This window comes from Simochromis diagramma, unplaced genomic scaffold, assembly GCF_900408965.1.
Source record: "Simochromis diagramma unplaced genomic scaffold, fSimDia1.1 OVJJ01000216.1, whole genome shotgun sequence".
Lineage (NCBI taxonomy): Eukaryota > Metazoa > Chordata > Actinopteri > Cichliformes > Cichlidae > Simochromis > Simochromis diagramma.
In genome coordinates, this window is record NW_024386883.1 from 14,257,939 (window position 1) to 14,278,427 (window position 20,489).

Consider the following 20,489-nt stretch of genomic DNA (forward strand, 5'->3'; position numbering starts at 1 on the left):
AAAGGGCTCATCACACAGCCTTGTGGTACACCGGTGTTCATTGTGATGGTAGATGAGCAGATGAGCAGATGAGCAATGTAGATGAGCAATGTTTCTCATTTAAACCACTTGCTGTTGCTGCAGCTAACAAATGAGTTTAATGAATGTGGAAATTGTGGGCTACACAATGAAAATAATGATTTAAAATAGGCCCAAAGAATTGAATCAAATCAAATCAAAATTTATTTCTGTAGCACATAATAATACAACAAAGTTGACCAAAGTGCTTCACAATCGTTCAGAGCAATAAGCAACAGCATAAGACAGAATAGATTTTAAAAAAAGAGTAAAAAGGAGGGCAGGAAACAATATGAACAATATGGGTAAACAACACAACTAGCCACGAAATAATATACTAGATTGATTTAAAAGAACTTTGGTGCTGAGCGGTAACCTTTAATTTTGGTATGATGTTCACTTTGAACACACAAATTGGTTTTATTCAATTCAATTTTATATATACAGCGCCAAATTACAACAACAGTCGCCTCAAGGCGCTTTATTTTGTAAGGTAGAGTGTACAATGAATACGGACAAATACCCAACAATCATATGACCCCCTATGAACAAGCACTTTGGTGACAGTGAGAAGGAAAAACTCCCTTTTAACTGGTATGTCTGTGAAGGTTCTCAGTCATCCAGGTCATCGTAGTCTAAGGAGCTTGGAAAGAAAAGCGTCTGGACTTCTTTGAGTTGCTTGAAGACGTTTCACCTCTCATCTGAGAAGCTTCTTCAGTTCTAAGGGTCAAATGGTGAGCGACCGTCTTTGAACAGAGGCGGTGGTTTACGACACCAACTGTCTGCCATCTATAAACCAGTTTTGAGATCCCTTCCCAGATGCCTTAACGCCCACTCACATCCTGGGCCATCTGACCTCAGGAAATCACATGATAGGGTGGGGCCAGGTTTCACAATGAGCTCACCCGAAACTCTGGCTGATTGTGACCCACACCCGCTTTCACACCTTGGCTCATGTGATTAGGTAGAGGATCATCAGGGGGTCCTTTGTCCCTCTTTGGGGGGAAACTCCTACTGGGTTTAAATCTGGGAATCTCCACCATTTGACCCTTAGAACTGAAGAAGCTTCTCAGATGAGAGGTGAAACGTCTTCAAGCAACTCAAAGAAGTACAGACGCTTTTCTTTCCAAGCTCCTTAGACTCCCTTTTAACAGGAAGAAACCTCCGGCACAACCAAGCTCAGGCTGGGGCGGGGCCATCTGCTGTGACCAGTTGGGGTGAGAGAAGGAAGACAGGATAAAAGACATGCTGTGGAAGACAGTCAGTGATTAATAACAAGTATGACTTTTTGAAGATGCAAACCTTATCAAAGTGATTACTTATACAGGATGAGCTGCTAAAAATGCATGTTCAGCTCATCTATATCAACTAAAAACCACATCCCAGTTGTGGCAGATGACTGCCCCTCCCTGAGCCTGGGTCTACTGAAAGGTTCTTCCTGTTAAAAGGGAGTTTTTCTTTCCCACTGTTGCCAAGTGCTTGCTCATAGGGGCGTTGTCTGATTATTGGGATTTACTCTATATTAATGTAGAGTCTTACAGAGACCTTACAATATAAAGTGGTTGTGATTTGACAATATATAAATAAATTGAATTATGAATTATGAAATTGGGTGTTTGTGCTAGTACATTTGCCTTGATTCCTTTTGCCCTTTAAAGAACACTGCTGGTGTTTCCTTTTCACACACAAAGAAATTGTCCTCGCTTCAGTATTTCTAGATCGATTGTGTTTACCTGTAATTTGTAATTTGAGAAAACATTGCACAGTGCTACAAACATCCACAAATTAAACCTACATCAATGCAAAGGTGTAACACATATGTGCTTACACTGACGAAGAGCTGTTTCCTGGAATGGTCGGTGCAGACGTGCCACAGCAATAAAAGCTTTGGAAAAAGTAGCTGCAAAATAAGTGGAAACTGGTGGGTACAGATTATGCAAAGCGCGCTTCTTCCAGCATGAGTATTAATTTGTAGGAAAAAAGAAGTGGCGCTTCAGGGCAATAAAGGAGGATGTGTGCAGTAAGACCAGGCTCGGCCATCCACTATTCCTTTGCTGCCATTTTGTGGAAGGCTCATGCTGGAGCAGTAACTCATGCATGTCTGCCCTAACGCACCATTGCAGATCAAAGCATGGCTGGGTTATGTAAAGCTGAAGGGGCTAATAGAGTGACCACATCCAATACAAAATATATTACAGTGCATTTGCCTCTGACAGGGATTGATGGGGTACATTATCCAATGAAATTGAGGGTTTCTGCAACACAGGCATAACACTGCTTAGTCCAGTAGAGCCCATGTGCTGTGCTACTGTAGAGCACCAAAGCATATGGTTAGATTTGCACATTTGGTAAGTTTTATTTCACCATAAATAGAATTCAGACCATGTTTTGGGAAGCAGATACAGTTTCCAAGTCCTACTCTGTTTTTGTGACGGAGTCTAATAAGCTCAGTCTAACCTCATCACATCTTGTCGTCTTGCCCGTTTTATTTTTTTCAGCAGTTAACTGAGAGCAGTTAGCATATGTCATACCCACCAAGAACACAGATGTGTTGCTCGTGTAAGTAGGATAATAACAACATGTGTCAATCGTATCCATGCTTGTCACCGTCAATCTTTTTTAAAGGGTGCAGTTATGTAGCAAGCCAGCTAACTCGGAAAATAGCACCCTTATTCTAAACCCCAGCTACAAAACTCTAATTTGCAAGTAGAGCATATGTTCATCAGTCACCATGACCAGATCATTAGGTATGAAGATGACGCAAGCAGATTCATTGCATTGATGTTATCCAACCCTTTCACCAAATTCTTGGGTGACATGGACCTTTATTTATCCTTACAGCTCCCGCGATGTATGATTTACAGTAGATTTACCTCCCTGTCTGTCACGCAAGGAAAGCGTGCCATACTAGAGCTCAGGGAGCGATGAGAGTTGACACTAGCATTTGGGACGAGGACCAGAGGACATTATGGATTACCTAACATTTTACAGCATGCTCTCAGAGTAGTAAGCGTACTTGTGCGAGCCTGCTTCTGAGGGAATGCGACAAAGATTGCAGTTGTGATGATAAAAACGGAGCCGCGGGGCATCGTAAAGAGAGGAGTATTTGTGCCCTAGTTGCCCGGTGATGCCAGCTGAGACTGAGTCACCGTGCTGCAATGACTTTCACCTTGGCTGGAATCACTGTAGATTTGTGCTGGTATGTGAGGCAGCGGGGTCACTGCAACTGCTCCTCAGTTATTAATTGACAGACAGAGCAATTATCAGTAGGAACTTGAAGTAGGATAGATGCGCTGACAGTTACATGTGGCTGAAAAAGACACTGTGGGAGAAATGTCCCTGCATGTGCACAAAGCCATCGTGAAATGACTGCTTTCATTCGAATGTAATCATAGTGAACTTATACTAACAGTCAGTTAAGCACACTTACTCCCTAAACATGAGCTGGTTTTTAAGGGGGGACTGTTTTCATGCTTCGTTTGATTCAACCCTACCTCCCATTAGGTTTGTCAGGCCTCATGATGTGTTGGATGCTGGAAAATAACAATGGTTGTGTCTTTGATAAAATAACGAAGCGTTACAATTTTATTAGCAAACACGTACTGCACATCCATAGTTTTTTGGGGGGGTTTTTTCCAGGAGAGAAATGGCACAGCTTTTTAAACTAATACAAAAAACTATTTTTCTTTTCTTCGAAGAATCCTTTTATGTGAAAAGTGGAGAAAATGTTTCCATTTTCTTCAAGGTTACCAGAGCCTCTGCGTTGAGCCATTGTATCAAATCAGTGCAACTGTCAAGCCATCTCTTCAGTAAGTGATAGACAAATCACCGCTCACTGAGTTGACCTTGAATTTAAGCCAATGGCTTCGCGTGCCCATTACCGCAGCTTTGGCTGACATATTGCATCAAAAGTTGAACTGAGTCGACGAATAATCTTGATTGAACTCTCAGGAAGCTTTATTAATCCCATGCTACCCAGAGAGGCTGTTAGCTTTTATGAGCTGTTGTCAAATTAAAATGTCTAAGCTTTTCAGTAGGAGTTTGTCATGCTTACTAAACTATGATCTTAACCAAATGGAAGGCAAGCAGGGCGGTCGAGCGCTAAATCATGTTGACAATAGTTAATGAACGTCCCAGGTGCCAAAAAGGCAGGCTTTAAAGCTTTACTGCCTCCTAGATAATGTAAAGTAAGACCTCAAGTAGATGATTTACACATCTAAACCAGCTGTGGAGTTTTCCTCTTTCTCCAAATGCATATGAGAACTACTTTGAGTTCATGAAAAACATAAACTTTTTCTTAAATCACATCCCTGGTGGTTCACAGACAAAAGCATTGTCACTGCATCTGGATTACACCATTTCACAGCAGGGCCTTTTTTTCTAGGGAGAAAAGAGGAAAAAGGGAACAGGAGTAGTAAATACAAGAAACGCTGGCTGGTTGCAAAGAATCTTGCTGACGCCTTCTTTTCAGGATTGCTCAGCACCTTCTTCAGCTTGCAGTGTGGGACTAGAGGGAGCAACGAGGAGAGTGGAGTGGAGTCCCTCATGATCAATTACTTCACTTGTCAAAGTTGCAACACCACCATCTTCTAGTTAGTGACCTTTCACCCTGCAACATCAGTTCTCATCTTCAAATTTGCTTTGCCAGCAGTGTTCTCAGTGGGCTGCTGTCAAATATTTTTGGGGAACCAAATTCTCATTCTTCTTGGAATATATATATATATATATATATATATATATATATATATATATATATATATATATATATATATATATATATTACAGTAGAACTTACTGAGAGTGTGAGCCTTCCCGATCCAAATGTGCACCTGCAGCTGGTCTGAAATCAGACAGGATCCAGTATTGATTGTGTGATGTTCCACGTAATCCAGGCTCACGGCTTGCACCTGTTAATGCACAACAGGAGAACTCCAGGAAATGTTTGATTGTACCTCCTTGGCTCATCATGTTTGCCCGAGATAAACCTTTGTTTGCACCTTATTTGCATTGTGCACAACATAACGCTGAGGGCTAATGATAAGATTCGTGTGGGAATAAGAACAAATCTTTCTTTTACAGACAAATGCTTAATATTGCCATTTTTGTTTTTTTTACATTTAAAAATACTTTTTATTGCTGTTTATTAATAATAAAAAAAAAAAACTCTCAAAGTACGGCTTAATCATACCATTAAGTTTAATCATCATCACTCAACCCATCACTTTTTTCAGGCTGCTTTAATCATTATTTAGTAGCGTTGTCCAGGGCAAACCATATGTGGCAGGACTCTACAAAGATAGATGAGTTGATTTATTAGACCTCATGTTTTGCTAACACTGTGTGGCCAAGTGCCCACCAGCCCACATAGAGTCTTCAGGTCAGTTTAACCTTGAGAACAGAGGGGTGTATCTGTATTGTAAGCAGCTGTAACCCTGCCAAGAGGCAGGAGCACCTCTCGCTAGCTGCACTAGAATAAGCAGTGGTTGTCAGTGATGTCCAATTGTTTTTAAGTGGAGATTCCCTCAGCTAGAAGGCTACAAATAGGTCTTTTTGTTCCAGAGACAGGTAAATAAGACACCACAGCAGACCTGGCACTCATTTCACCGATGCCGTGCTGCTATTAGTGTTCTTAATCTTAACCCACATATCTGTAGGTTACATCACACATAGTTTTTTTTTCTTCCGTGTTTTCACAAAGCTACCAGCCAGGGACTGAGGGTAATGATGTCAATTTTTCTGAGGTTTGTTCATCCATGCATCATTTTGATTCTGGAGGGTATATTTCAGTGAAATTTGCTTTGAATATTTATAGATCCTGGAGGATGATGACCCCTGACCTTTTCCAGCCATTATCAGGTCGAAATATCACCACTGGAAAAATCTCATATTCAGTGAGAGAGATTTTGGTGCAAAATGCTGAGCACATCCATAATCCCACAGGGACATGCCCACTGGACTGTAACGGCCCCACAACTTTCCAGAGCTGTAAGATTCTGTGTGACACTCGTATATATTTTACTCAAACTGGATTTCCTGGATGGTATTTCATCTTCTCACTGATAATGTGGCAGTGTACCCGTATCACTACAGCTTCTTTCAAAGCACTTGCCAGAAAAACAGAGTCAACACAATCAACACCATAGATTTAGCTAAATGAACTCACCAGTGCAAATAACTCAAAGTGCTCCCTGATTTAGCGTTGCAAAGTGTTTTCCTATTTGCTGAAGAAACTTTCTGTTCTTCAAATTCCACACGAAAATAGCTAAATCTGTGTTATATAAAGTCATAGTTCATTATCATCATTTTCGAGGGACTGAAAGGGCACCTTTATAGAGGCATTAATTGTAAAGTTAGCAAAAGTATGGCAAGAAATTTAAATCAAGGCTGCTTTGGTCTCTGGCCCCTGAGTTTGGCACCAAAACAAGACCGACTCATCACACAGCGCTGCGACTTATAGCCCACAGGCATGGTCGTGACATTTCTCAGTTTTAAGATACAGAAGGAAAAATGCTAATGAAGTGGCTGGATGGAAAATGTCATATTTTTTTCTTCTTTTTGAGAAAATGCAGCTCTGTGTTTTTGTGGTTTGCACTTACGTGCGCCTTCATGTCATGTTGGAGAGGCAGTAAAGTGACTACAGGTTGACTTTTTGCTTCTTTTTTTTCCCTACCCCCAGGGGCAGTGGCAGAAATGCAGAGCCACAACAATGGCTGTCTCTTTTTGCCTGGAAAGAGGTGTGGGGGGGAGGGGGGAGTGGAGGTTGGAAAGGGTGCTATAGGGGTTTATCTTAGTCATGGTAATTGGTTTGCTGGTGTGGAAGTAGGATCATTCGAGAAAACCTCATTCAGTCTGACCCCCTCCCATTTATCTGTCTGGAAGGCTGCAGGGAGAAAGGGGAGAAGGATGGAGAGAGTGAGGGAGGAATGAAGGAGTGCTGTTGCAGAGGCATTTTCATACAAAGGCTGGAGAAACTGAGTATATCTGAAGGCTCAATCTGATGCCGGCCTAAAACGAAAGGCACCTTTTTGCATCCCGCCAAAGTGCTCACTTCCTTTCTCCCTAAGCATCCTTCTGTGATGCTTAATGTGTCTGTTTGCATGCATGTCTAAGGTGCAAAGGTAGAGTTCTAATGCAAACCAGCATTACTGCCACCATCAAATCATTTCTCATTTTCAGATTAGATTAATGGAGGCGGATATTGAACGGCTCTTTTTGGCCTGGTATTGTCTTAAAGTGAAATGGCTCATTCCCAAAGTACTGTAATGCATATTTTCAGCTTATCAGTCCAGGTTTTTATTAACTGGAGATGAGACAGATGGAAAGACCTGTGCGAGAGCTCTGGGCTCTATGTGGTGTTTAACATGCCTGTCCTATAGCACTGTTGCTGAGGCAGCAGGGTCCAGGTGCACAAATATCTTCCCAGTCACACACCATCAGCTAGCTGTTTCCATTTGTCCCAAGTGGCGAGCACCATGACTTTATACTGAAATCACTTGAGAGCTCCTCTAGGCGCAATTCTTCTCAAGACCAGTAAGTTGATTTAAAAAAAAAAAAAAACGTCCTGATATTTCTCTACAAAAACAATGTTAAAAGTGTGAGCCACTGGAGGAGGTACAGCCAAGACATAAAGGATTTATAAACCGAAAGAATTATATTTTATTTGAAGTTCTGTCATCGAGTCACCACTCCACGCTGTTTTACAAAAGAGAAACAAGAAAGAAACTGACCTGGTGAAACTGCTGTGCAAATTTTTAAAAAAAGTTTCCTTCCCCTTAATCTGACTAGAAACACGTGCATACGATGATCGGAATTTGTGGACGAGGAATAACATTTTCGGTTTGTAGTCTTGGGTTCCAGTGACAAATCACGTTTGAATAGGCTTTATTGTTTGCAAATAAATATTCAGTGTTTTTTGTTTGTCTGATTTAGATTTTTATTATCTTTATGTCTTTTTATTATCTTTTTTATTATCATTTTTATTTGCCTTTTTATTGTCTCTTTTTTTAACGTATATGGATTTATAAACCATAATTGGCAGAGGAAAAGTAAATCTTGGCTTGAATATTCCCTGGCTACACTGGAAGTCCAGAAAATTTGCTCTTTTCTGCCAGTCAGAAGACTTTTTCCCACTCAGTTTCCACCCATATGGCCTAGAAAACGGGATTCAAAACAGAATATTTCATGCTTTTGCTATAATTCTGTTACGGTAGTCATTTAGAATATTTTTCGTTTTCTGTTAGTCACTATTTAATTAGTCAGTCTCCTCATTGTATACACTCACTTGAAACTTAATTAGGTAGAAATGACATGTTCGAATTCCCTCTGAACTCCCTTAATTCCTTGTAGTGTAGATTCAAGAGGCTACTGGAAACAAAGGTACTCTATTGCAGTGGTCTGCAACCTTTTTTGCGCCACGGACCGGTTTACTGTCAGACAGTATTTTCACGGACCGGCCTTTAAGGTGTCGCAGATAAATACAACAAAATAAAATGATACGAACAAGACAAAGTGTGGCATTATGTAAATATAATAATCAACGCAAATTCACTGTGTAATTGTGTAACTTTATTAGCAGCGTCCTCCTGAAATGCGCCAACAGCATTGAGAGTAGCATCCTCCTCTCTGCCCCTTAATGCTCTCTGGTCGCTAGGGTAACGCATAAATATTTCTTTCAAAATAAGACAAACTACAACATGGGAAAAGACCCAGGGAAACCGAATTAACGATAAAAATCCTGAAAACCAAAAATTTCACACCCGAGCCTCAACTCTCGCGGCACCAAACGGCTCACCGGTCCGTGGCCCGGGGCTTGGGGACCGCTGCTCTATTGGATTGAGATCTGACCGTGGAGGTCACTTGAGTACATTGTCACGTTCAAGAAACCACTTTGAGATGAGTTTGTCATGCTTTGTTACATGGCATGTTCCTGTCAGAAGCAGCCTTCAAAAGATGGCTGCATTATAGTCATGAGTGGGACATAAAAATCTCTCAAGAATTTAGCCTGAACCATTGATACAAGGCTGGCTCGGTCCATCTTTTCATGTAGTCAATGAAATTGTAGCCTTAGTTACCTGTTCTTAGCTCTTCTGCTGCTTCAGAGTTTGCCATGTTGTGCTCTTCTGTGTGCCTTGATTGTAATGAGGGGTTACTTCAATTACTGTTATCTTTCCTTTTTGCAATTTTGCACCCATAACTTTGTTGTGACAGTATTCTATTCTATTGTCTTCTATTCTAGTGAGATCATGATTTAAACATAAAGAGCTGTTAATATGTATGTTTTGAGTACACCGGTGGATTTACCAACTAGTAAGCCTTATGTACTGAGAGAAATGTAGGGAGACCTCTCGCACGTCTTTTACGCTGTGGCCCAATTTCACAGGTGATCAGATATGTTCCTCTGGCCTTCTCTCCCAACTGTTTTCAATTTGTTGATGCAGCTATCTTTCAACTTTGGCCCACCTTGCAATTTGTTCCCTTGGCCTCAATCTCTCTTTTTGCCTAGCCTGTTGGATTTATTTATTTATATAGGCCATTTATTTATCTGTGTGGTATTGTTAGATAGATACCCCCCCCCCCCCCCCTTTTCTTTTTTTTTTTTTTTTTTTTTTAACAGGGCAGGGAATTTCCACACGACACCGTTGCAAGTCTTGTGAGGGTCACTGCACACAGATGAATGATAATTGGAAGGGAAGAGGGAAGTCTCCGCTGGGCTTTCTGTCTAAGGTTGTTCCCTGCACCATGCTAGTTGCCAGGGTGACAACTAGACTCCCATAATAATGCATCATCTGGCCCAAAAGGGAGAGTGATGGCGAGCAGAGATAGCGTAGTAACAGATTTATTCTTATTTTAATCATTGTGTTTGCTGCTTATTATGGCAAAAAAGCAGAGTGCTTGCATAAGTTATCAGAGTTCACGGCATAGAACTAACACTGCATTAATAATACACAACACTGGCTGTCTGATGAAGACAGGAGAAAACTTTCATGCTAACCATCTGCGCATATAACCTTTTCCTTGTTTACATGCGCAGAATGTTTTATTACTAAGGCGGCTTTAAAGGTAACACCTGACTGACCCTTTCCTTCCACAGTTTGTAAAATCGTTTTACAGGCATCTGAACGTGTATTGGAACAACTAGTGGAAACATAGGTTTAAGAAGTGGTTTTAGAAAGCTAAATTCATCCTGTGAAACCTGTCAACTCATTGTCTGTCACAACTAACGTGAGCTTTTTGAACCACAGCCCTGAACTTTTCTAGGTGCTGCATGTGAGAGCATAAATGTCAACTCACTGTGATCGGACATCAAGTGGTCTTTAACCTGCCAGCTCCCAATTACAAAGTCCAATTGAGCCCGTGTGAGAATAGAGCAGATAATTGTGCTGTGAATTCAAAGCGAGCCAGTGAATATACCCTGCCCTCTGCACGCTCTGCCCAGGCAGCATCATTCCCTAAACCAAACAGAACAATTCCAGGAGCGAGAACATGAGCCGATGCAGACTATTTCCTGCTCTCAAAAAGGGACGCTGCAGACAATATCTGATGTCCTATCTTGATTCTCCTGACACTGACTGAATCGATGCCCAAGTTCACACACGAACCCTTGATTATGCTAGTATAGCATGCGTCTTTGCTTATGTTTCACTTTACTTAACATTAACCCTCAGCTGAAAAACACTGAAAAACAAAGATCCTCTGTTTGTTTTACATGTCTTATTGTTGCTGGCATGTATGCTGAAAAACATATGCAAAAGCTCTTCATTAAGGAGGAGCCCAGTTCTGAGCTGAAAAGCCGCCATAAAGACAAGATCTAGCAGCATGTCAGCACCCAGCAGCCATACATTATGCATCGTATTGTGAAGTATGCATGGCTGCTTGGGCCAATACTTGCACAGATTGTGATGCATCAGCAACACTGCTTTCTGCTCTAACTCTTGTCCATCAACAACTGCTATTCATAGAGCCCATTAATGATTTATTGAATAACAAATTGTGCGTAATGGGACCCTTATCTGCAATCCTGCTGCTGTTATTTTTGTCTCTTCAAAGATGCTTTTTTTCCCCCCATTTAATTTTCAACATTTGAACCAAGAACTAAATTGAATTTCACAATTGTAAATGGATTAATTATGTTTTTTTTTCCCAGGGAAATAAAGGGTGTAGGAGGAAAACTGACCTCTCTGATCTCTTTGAACTTACCCTTGCCTTTGCGCAGTAATGAACACGGACACACTGGGATGCTATTAAGCATGACTCTCGCTTCTTTTGCAAACACTCAGTTTGATGCTGTTGATGTATTTTCTAAAGATGACCTGGTGTTTTAAAGAACCAGAGGGGAATGAGGGCTTCTGGTTTTAATAATGGCAGGCAGATTAAACCTTTTATTTCTTTTATTCTTAGATTAATCCATAAAAGCGCATGGGCTGTGATGCGGTATTGTGTGTGCAATGGGGAAAAGCAATATCATTTATATTATTTTTAATTGGTCCCCCGAGGGCATTTGATGATGTGAAAAAACCCCGAGTCTAATACATTACTAAGCCAGACAAATTTTGGAGCTATTGGAAACAAGTTTTCCCCCTGTTATTTTTTTAAATGAAAACATACACAGTCTTCAATTTATCCTTAACATCCACTTGGAAGAAACTGACACTACAGCGTCAGTGAGTGTGAGACAGTCACATCTCCAGATTTTGACCTGAGGCAGCTAACTTTACACTGCAGATGCAAATCAGCTTTTCTCAGCAGATGTTCTCCTTTCTCGGGGGGTCAGGGGAAAGAAGTCTGTGATAGTCCACTTTTGGGGAAAAGGTCAAATCTTGACACACTGGCATTGCCATCCTTTGCTCTGTATAATTAGAAAATCTTGTCAGTGGGATTCCAAGCTGTTGTTTTTCTTTTTGTTAGTTTTTTTTTGTTACCATCTTTGTTATTTTGTGTGAAGTGTAATTATCATTGAATAGGCAGCACGGTGGTTAGCACTGTTGTCGCACAGCAAGAAGGTCCTGAGTTCAGTTCCACCATCAGGGTTTTTCTGTGTGGAGTTTGCATGTTCTCCCATGTTTGCGTGGGTTCTCTCCAGGTACTCCGGCTTCCTCCCACAGTCCAACGACATGCAGTTAGTGGGCAAAGGTTAACTGATCAATCTAAATTGCCCATAGGTGTGAATGTGAGTGTGAATGGTTGTCTGTCTCTGTGTGTTAGCCCTGCGACAGACTTGCGACCTGTTCAGGGTGTACCCCACCTCTCGCCCTGTGACAGCTGGGATAGGCTCCAGCCACCCTGAAAAAGGATAAGCGAAAGCGAATGGATGGATGGATGGATGGATAGATTTCCTTGAGCTGTTACAATAAACGTGCTAGATTACAAATGCTACATATATGTTATATCCCCCAAGAACCTGACCGATATATTGGTATATATTATCAACAGGTATTAACAATTTGAAATATCGGTAGTGGCAAATAACTTAAATTTATTGTCCGAAATTGAAAATGTAAAAAAATAAAGAAGTGACAGAGAAACACCTTGTTATGAGTGTTGGATCGTTAATCCATGAGAGGGCACTTTGCAACTTTCCAACAACAACCAGAATAACAACACGTTCTCACTCTCAAAGCGTAACATTTTACGCTAGGTGACAAATCGCTGATATATTACGCTTCCGGGCACCCAACACGTCCCTAGACGTCCCTACCAGATTGGAAAAATGAGGAAACATGAGAACCGTGTGGAATGAATCTACACATGTACGTTCGTTTTGCTCAAATCGCTTCGGAAAACACTATCTAACGTCATTAAAGTCGTGGTTAGGGTTAGGGCTTGAATACATGGCTGGAACGTGTATTACCACGGGAGCGTAATTCTACTGGATTTCATCCATAACCAGGCGCGTAGCATAAGAACGCGGACGGTCATCTTTCGCGTTCCTCAGGAACACCCCGGGACTTGACAAATCATCAGTATATTACACCCTCGGGAGTGAGAAGGGCTGAGAGTAAACAGGTAATCGACGACTTATTGTGAGAACAAAACAAATGTACTTTTAGCTGCATTGTTGTATTATTCTAGTAAGGACTCATAAATAACTACACGTAACAAATACTAGGGAAATCTGTTTGTTTACTGTCTTTGAGAGAAAAAACAAACACATATCAGCAGATATCTATGCTTCAAGATTTGCTTCAAGATATAGGACCTGAAAATCCTATATCGGTCAGGCTTTATAGCCCACACACTAGTGCTTTTTATTGTATATTTGTTATCAATATTTTAACATAGCAGGCCAAGATAATGTCACATAAAGGATAAAATTGTTGTACTATATACCAAACACGCTTTGAACAGTTAACATGTGGGTTATCTTGGCTTAATTTTGCCTGTAACTTGTACGATCAATGAGTTGGTATAATGTGGTCAGATTTGCACCCCAAATTGGTGGATAACCTAGAACACAACTGTAACTGGCACAACAGCTGGGAAACAAAATGAATTAAACCCAACTTTTGATGAAATGCTTTTCAGCAAGATTAAAACTCCGAATGCAAATTGCTTTTAAACTGTGTGTAGTTCAGTGAAATATTTTCAGCCTCAGAGTAAAAGAGTGTGACTGCTTGAGGTTAAAGTAGTTCATTGGGAACTCATGCTTGCTGAAATCCCCAGGTTATGGAACACTGTCATGTGATTAATTAAAAAGCTTCAGGAAAAATGGCCCCAGTTCACAGCAGGACTGTTCCAAGGTGCCTGGAAAATATGCAGGAGGACCAAAAATCCACAAATAGACTATCAAACTGTGTGTAACCAGGAATGAACATGGAGCCCTTATTAAGACATCGTGCATCTGAATAAATGATTCGAATGTGTGCAGGAAAGTCTAAGTCTATGTGCTTAGCATAAAACCATCCTTGCTACTGATTTAGTCTGCAGGAGCTGGCACCAACCGTGTTGGCTTTCAGATAATAGGACAGCATCCAAATTCCCCGTCAGCTTACTGAGACACGTACAAAAGATTTTTACAGCTCACACTTTAAAATGTGTGCTAAAGTGTGATCATATTTGGAGCAGCTTTATCCAAGTTCTTTTACAGTATACAGTAGGGCTGTGCGATATGACCAAAATCTCATATCCCGATATAAGAATTCTATCGTCCCGATAACGATATAAATCACAAAAATGCAACATTTTCTGTAAATTCTGTGAATCTCGGGCAGCTCGACTTGCGTGAAGTGTTTCCAGCTGCGCGTCCTTTACCCGGAGTCGAGTGTTTTAACCGATGCATGAAACTATACATTTTTAGACATAAGTTGTAACAGCCGCCGTTTTCTTTGTATTTATTACACGGTGTGCTGCGGGTTGCCTGTTCTAATGTTTGAGTCTAAGGTCTATTTTTTAACACCTGGCGGCTCTTTTTTACTTCTCATCCGTAAATAATCTGCTCTTTCACGTGATTCAGTTTATTTTGAAAAGTCTCAACAGGATCTTGAGCTTTATTGTGAAAGGTTTATGTGGAACATAAACAAGCGGACACGCGAAGGTGTTACCGTCGCTGTTGCTAACGACAACGCATAAAAACAGGCGCTTGTCCGTCTGTAGTGTGGTTATATTAAATATAAGAGAAAGAGAGAACTTTAAGAAATTAATATAGCCACTACAGTGACCATCAGAACGATGAAAAAATTTTGCCGTAAACAGTTTATTTTGCGACACCACGAAACAAACGATAGCGTAAAATGAAACGATAGACGTTTTTATATCGTCATCCGATATATATCGTTATATCTAACAGCCCTAAATCGGACCATGTTTCAGTGAACAAACCAATAATAACACACAATAACAAAGACTCATTTACAAACACCAATACCTCATGATGAAGATCAGCGGAACCCACACTTTTGAAAATTAAATGCTGTGCTGTGTATTAACGTGTAAAAGTCTGCAGTACTTATATTTATTGGTAAAAAACAGACACACTGCAGAAAAGGCAATCTCAAGCCAAAGCCATTAACCTTTAATGGCACTTTAGCACCAAACAAAAGCTATATATGTCACATCGCTCACTCAATACCAATTTTGTATTGGTGCTGTCATTGTCCTCCTTGCCTGGAAAAAAAAATCAATAATTGGGGACTGCAAAACACTGTATTTACCCAGCGCAGTACTGTATACTGTATTTACTCAGTATGCCGCCAAAAAAAAGAAAACAGATCCAAAAATGCATTTTATTTATGTACACCGTGTAAAAAAACAAAAAAACAAAAACAAAGCATGCCCCCTTTCGTTTCTAAGGGTTGACATATGACAAATGTCATGTCCTTAGCATACATTAAAATGTGAGTGAACAAATATGGTTTGTTTGGAAGGGTTGCCAGGAGATGGCCTCTTCTCTTTAAATGAACATGGCAGCATGGCTTAGGTTTGCACATTTGACTAACCACAAGGCATCTGGAACAGCACTTTGGAGAGAAAGACCAAAGAGGAGATGTTTGGCCATAATGCAGAGTGCCACATTTGGCAAGAACCAAACACAGCATCTCAGCTCAAACACCTCATCCCAACTGTCAAACAGAGTGGTGGAGGGATGATTTGGCTTGTTTGCAGCCACATGACCTGGGTGCCTTGCAGTCATTGAGTTGACCATGAACTTGTCTGTATACCAAAAGTGTTCTCGAGCCAAACCTGAGGCCATCTGTCCAACAATCCAATCCGCGAGAGTTAAGGCTCGGGTGTGAAATTGATGGTTTTCAAGTTTTTATCATTTTTTTTAATCGTTTTTATCGTTAACTTGGTTTTCCTGGGTCTTTTTCCGTGTGTTATGAATAAATCTTCATTATTTTTGGTACCGTTACTGATTTTATTTTGTTGTATTCATCTGCGAACCCTTAAAGGTCGATCCATAATAATATTTTCATAAACCAGTCCGTGGTGCAAAAAAGGTTGGGGACTGCTGCTATAGAAGACTACAAAAAATGCCCTGTTGGGTTAATGGGCTCGCTCACTCATTTTGGTCCATGTTGAATGAAATACTATTTAATGTGCTCATCCATCTTTAATGCCATCAGTGCCCGTGACACTCCATTTTTGGAGCAGTTGCATGACTTGCAAAATAACTTTCCCCTTTTTTTCTTTTTTTTGGGGGGGGGGCTTGTGAAAATGTCTTCACGCATAAAAGCGTCACATAAACAAAAGATAATAAAATAAAACTATTAGTTCTATTAACGGACATGCTGATGTCACAGAGTCTTTGAAATCAGAAATTGTGAGCACATTGCAAGAGTTGTATATAAGACTATAGCCAATAAGTGTTGTTAATATAGCCATTTCGATTATATTGCCTGTGCTATTTAGACAGTTTTATGTAACTGCTATGACTTAGACCATTGATAATTAATGCGTTATATGAGGTAAGTCAAACAAATGGAAAGTAATGACATGTAACTTAAGTGTTTGAATTGAGTCAGCATCTTAATTTTCAGCATTACTTGCATTTTGGTTTGTTTGGACGCCCTTTTGTGTCTTTTTGGTCTCGATGTGCTTTTAATACTGCTTACTCCTAGAATGTGGTGTTTAGCCGCATCTTAATGTAATAGCTTTGTGCTTTTCTCAATGGGGCACTTGGAGATTACGTAAAAAGCCTAGCCTCAGAGGTTCCTCCTGGCTGCAATCCACTGCCACCTTGATCTGCTTCCAAAACTGTAAGAATTATTCATTATCTGTCATCGTTTGTTTCCAGCATTTTCAGTTCTAGAAAATTATGGACGCTAGTTTGAGATTCAGTAGATTCGGTAACAGGTTAAGCATTGTCATTATGTATACATTAAAAAAAAAATAATGAGACAGCTGCACTGGATGAAATACTCCTTCATTAGAATGAGCTTTATCAGTGTAGGTGATTCTGAATCAGGTCTGTGATCTCCTGAGGAAATCTCCATCATGGGCAGATGTTCTTCGGTGTTTACACTGTTTAGCAAGTTTGACGAGCTGAGAGGAACACAAATGCAATGTTAATGCAGATTTCTCTAGTGTGAAGTTCTCATCTAGAATATGAATTTCTGAAAATTTGACCAGTTTGTTTCTGAATAATGTGCATCTGAAATGATTGAATTTCCATTTTTGTTTCACAGTGGTGCTATTTGTATTTTCTCCTTGTGCTTGTTTGGTTTTGGAAGAAGTTTCTGTGCTTAAAAGTTGAGATTGTAATTAATTGGCAACTCCAAACCCATCCTGGTGTCCTTCCTAGGGCACGAATTATTGCTGTTTTGTCACAGCCAGTGGCATTTCAACAATTTCCCATGTGAGATCAATCAAATCTATCTCCTACTACTACGTTCTGGCTCTCGAGTTGGAGCGCTATCAAACATGCATCCTGCTGAGACTACGATGAATATACTATATGCTTTAAAAATATGTTGTAGGTTTCTCAAAAGCTGAAGGTCATGTACCACTGATACTTAAAATGAAAATGTAAAAACCAATGAAATATGTGAATTTAATTTTTAAGATACTTTTATTGAGACAAACAACTTGGGGATGAAGATAATACATGGCAAGCTAGAAGGAAGTGAGGAACGCCATAGGTAGAGTCAACCTTTCTTTGTGACTTCCTTACGCAGTGATTCCTTTGGATATTTTATGGAAGTTATCATCCACATTATTATGTCTGTGTCTCTATGGCAGGTTGAGTAACGCCACATAGGGAGAAAATTGAGAACTGTTGTACGTCCTTAAACTTTGTGTAGGTCACCCTGTTGAGATTTTTCACAGTGCTTGATGTTCTTGATCCAGTAAACAAAAGTCCCAGAATAAGACTGAGCAAAAAGAAGGTAGAATTACGACTATTCTTTTAAATACCATTTTTATGAGCCGCAGCGGTTTCTCCTAACAACAATTGCACTCGGTAGATAATGATGGCTTAAATATATACTCACCCGGGGCCCGGTAATTAAATAATTTGAGGGGGTATGCAGTGAGCTGTGATTGTGTGCCAGTAACTGTTTTGTTTCTGCTTATGCATACCAGAATTATTTTCCCCTAGTTTGGCTGGTGCTGGGAGGCAAAAGTGACATTGCTCCCATTCATAGTGGTAATGGAAAGGTCCTTGCTTGACTAAGACTCCAAAAAAGCATGGCATTTGAATTGTTTTGGTTACTTGAACTTTAAGAGGGATTTGGCACGCGTGCTCATTCAATGAATAAAAATGATGCGAAGTGAGTGTGTGAGTGATCATGTGACGCTGTGTTGACTTGCTCGTCAGAATTTCACAAGTGTCATTTTGATCTTCGGCATTGTTGTTTGGCATAAGCCACATGCACTGGGAATTTTCTCCACCGTGTGGATTACAAGGTGTCAAACCCCATCCCCGAAAAAGATGGAATACCATGTGATTTGTCTTTTTAATGGTCCCACTAGGATTTCTAATTTTATTTTTGTGGATAAAGGTAAGGAGTTGGGAAGTATTTAATTTTTTTTCCATAACAAGGGGCCTAAACCTCACACCATAACTACCACTGTAGTCAAAAATTGCTGTATTTCAAAATCAGCTTGCTTGTTGCGACCTTTCGTTGTGCTGTCATGACAGTTGGTATAGGCATCATGGATCTAATATCAGTTCTCGGCTGCTGGGTTTGTATGTTTTCGATGTTGTAAAGTAGGGTAACTACCAGTGTTTCCTCTGCAGTGAGGACTGGGTTGCTATTATTGCTCGAATTAGCATTATTTTTTCTTAAATTGCAAGACAGCAGATCCCTGTGTGGTACTGTTTGATTGTCTCCTGGCAAACTTCCTCACCGAGGACTTCACCCCATTTTCCTTCTTCTGCTTCTAACAAACCTCGGACATGCTGGCGCTTTTAAATGAAAAAAGCCCTCTTCTGAGCTAGATCGAATCACAGTGAGCCTGGTGCACATAGATCATCCCTTAGAGCTGCAGAAACACAGAGGCTTTTACTCCAAGCAAGCCAAGTGAATACACAGAGGACCCTAAAAGCCATGTAGCCTGTCAGGGTGTATTTATAGAATGTCCCCTAGGCAGCCATGTCCTGATTCTAGGAAAACACAATATAATATTTATATAGTGTGAACAGAACAATGTAGGGATCAGCCTTTATGTGGGGGCAGATGTAGACAGTTTGTCTATAAATCGAGTGGAGAGTTATGAACTCCAGATAGAATAATATTTGTGGCCACGTTGGGGAGAGGAACGGAAGGCATCGAGGAGCACGAATGCTACAAGTTTTCGGTGAGGGGCTATAATGTCAATTTAATTAGCTTGGGTCTTAGGCCTCATATAACATCTTCGATTTGAGCCCACACCATTGAATTAGACCCTTGTCCTGCAGGAAGACGCCAACCAGAAGCGCAATTATCACTTTCAGTGGCGTTCATCAAACTGGAAGCTGCTGCAGTGACAAAACAGTGGCAATAATAAGTGTCAAGGCTGAAACCAATATCCTTGCGTTTATTACATCAAGATGCGTGATTTAATTGGAAGTGCTGCACTGGCATCACAAAGTATAAAATATTGATATCACATTTTTGTGACACTCCTCAGAAATGTGTTTTGTGTTTACCTCGCCAGCTGCTGTTGCCAAACAGCCTTAAGCCCCGTGGGCTTTTCTTTCCATGCAGCCGCTGTTTAGCATAATAGGCACAGTAGTATACTGCCCTGGTGTTTTGCCTCTGTCAGCCCTATTAATCGGAAGTCAAATCACTTCCATTAGATTTCTAGGGTAAAGCATTTGGCTGGTGGGATTTGCTGAAGCAGGACAGAGGGAGGAAAAAGGCAGGAGAGGGGGGGAAAGATAGAAAGAGGAGCACAAGGCAGAGAGAGAATGGCTGCTGCTGATAAGCTGCAGGCAAGAAATACGCAAACCTCCGCAGTGTATGAGAATGATGAATCAGGGATAATAGTCACCCTGCAGTGAATGTTGTCATCATGGGACATTTTCTTCAGAGACAACATTTACCTGTCACAGCATCTACGTTCGGAGGAGCAATAATGGGCTTTGTTCCCAGGTGCAGCTGGGGTAAGGGGGCGGAGGGGGGTGCTGTGTAGGGGTATTGGGTTTTATAGGAAGAGTCGCTTTGGGGGATGAATTCGCTTTCACTGATTCGTGCAGATTGTGTTAAATGGGCCAGTCAGTAATTGCTGGCAAAAGTAAAGAGGTCATTCTACCTTTGCATTCGTTCCTGCTTGAGTTTACCAATCTTTTTATTTTGACGGTTACATTCTTATATGATGATGTCACAAAAGTGGCAGCAGGAGGTGTAAAGGCTTTTCCAAATAAGAGGAGCAGTAAATATGTCCTTGTAAACTGTGAATTCTGTTCATTTGAGGTCAGCTCATCTTGTTTTCCTCTTCACTGTTTACTTTCTAGCATTGTATAAATATGATATGTAAGTATTTTTATGCTAATACTGATCTAGTGCCTGTATTAA

At 40.6% G+C, this 20,489-nt stretch overlaps 1 protein-coding gene across 5 annotated transcripts in view; it reads left to right on the top strand.

Moving 5' to 3' along the window:
* cadm1a (cell adhesion molecule 1a) overlaps positions 1 to 20,489 on the top strand; it is a 458,218-nt gene that overhangs the window by 53,659 nt on the left and 384,070 nt on the right. The window lies entirely within an intron of this gene.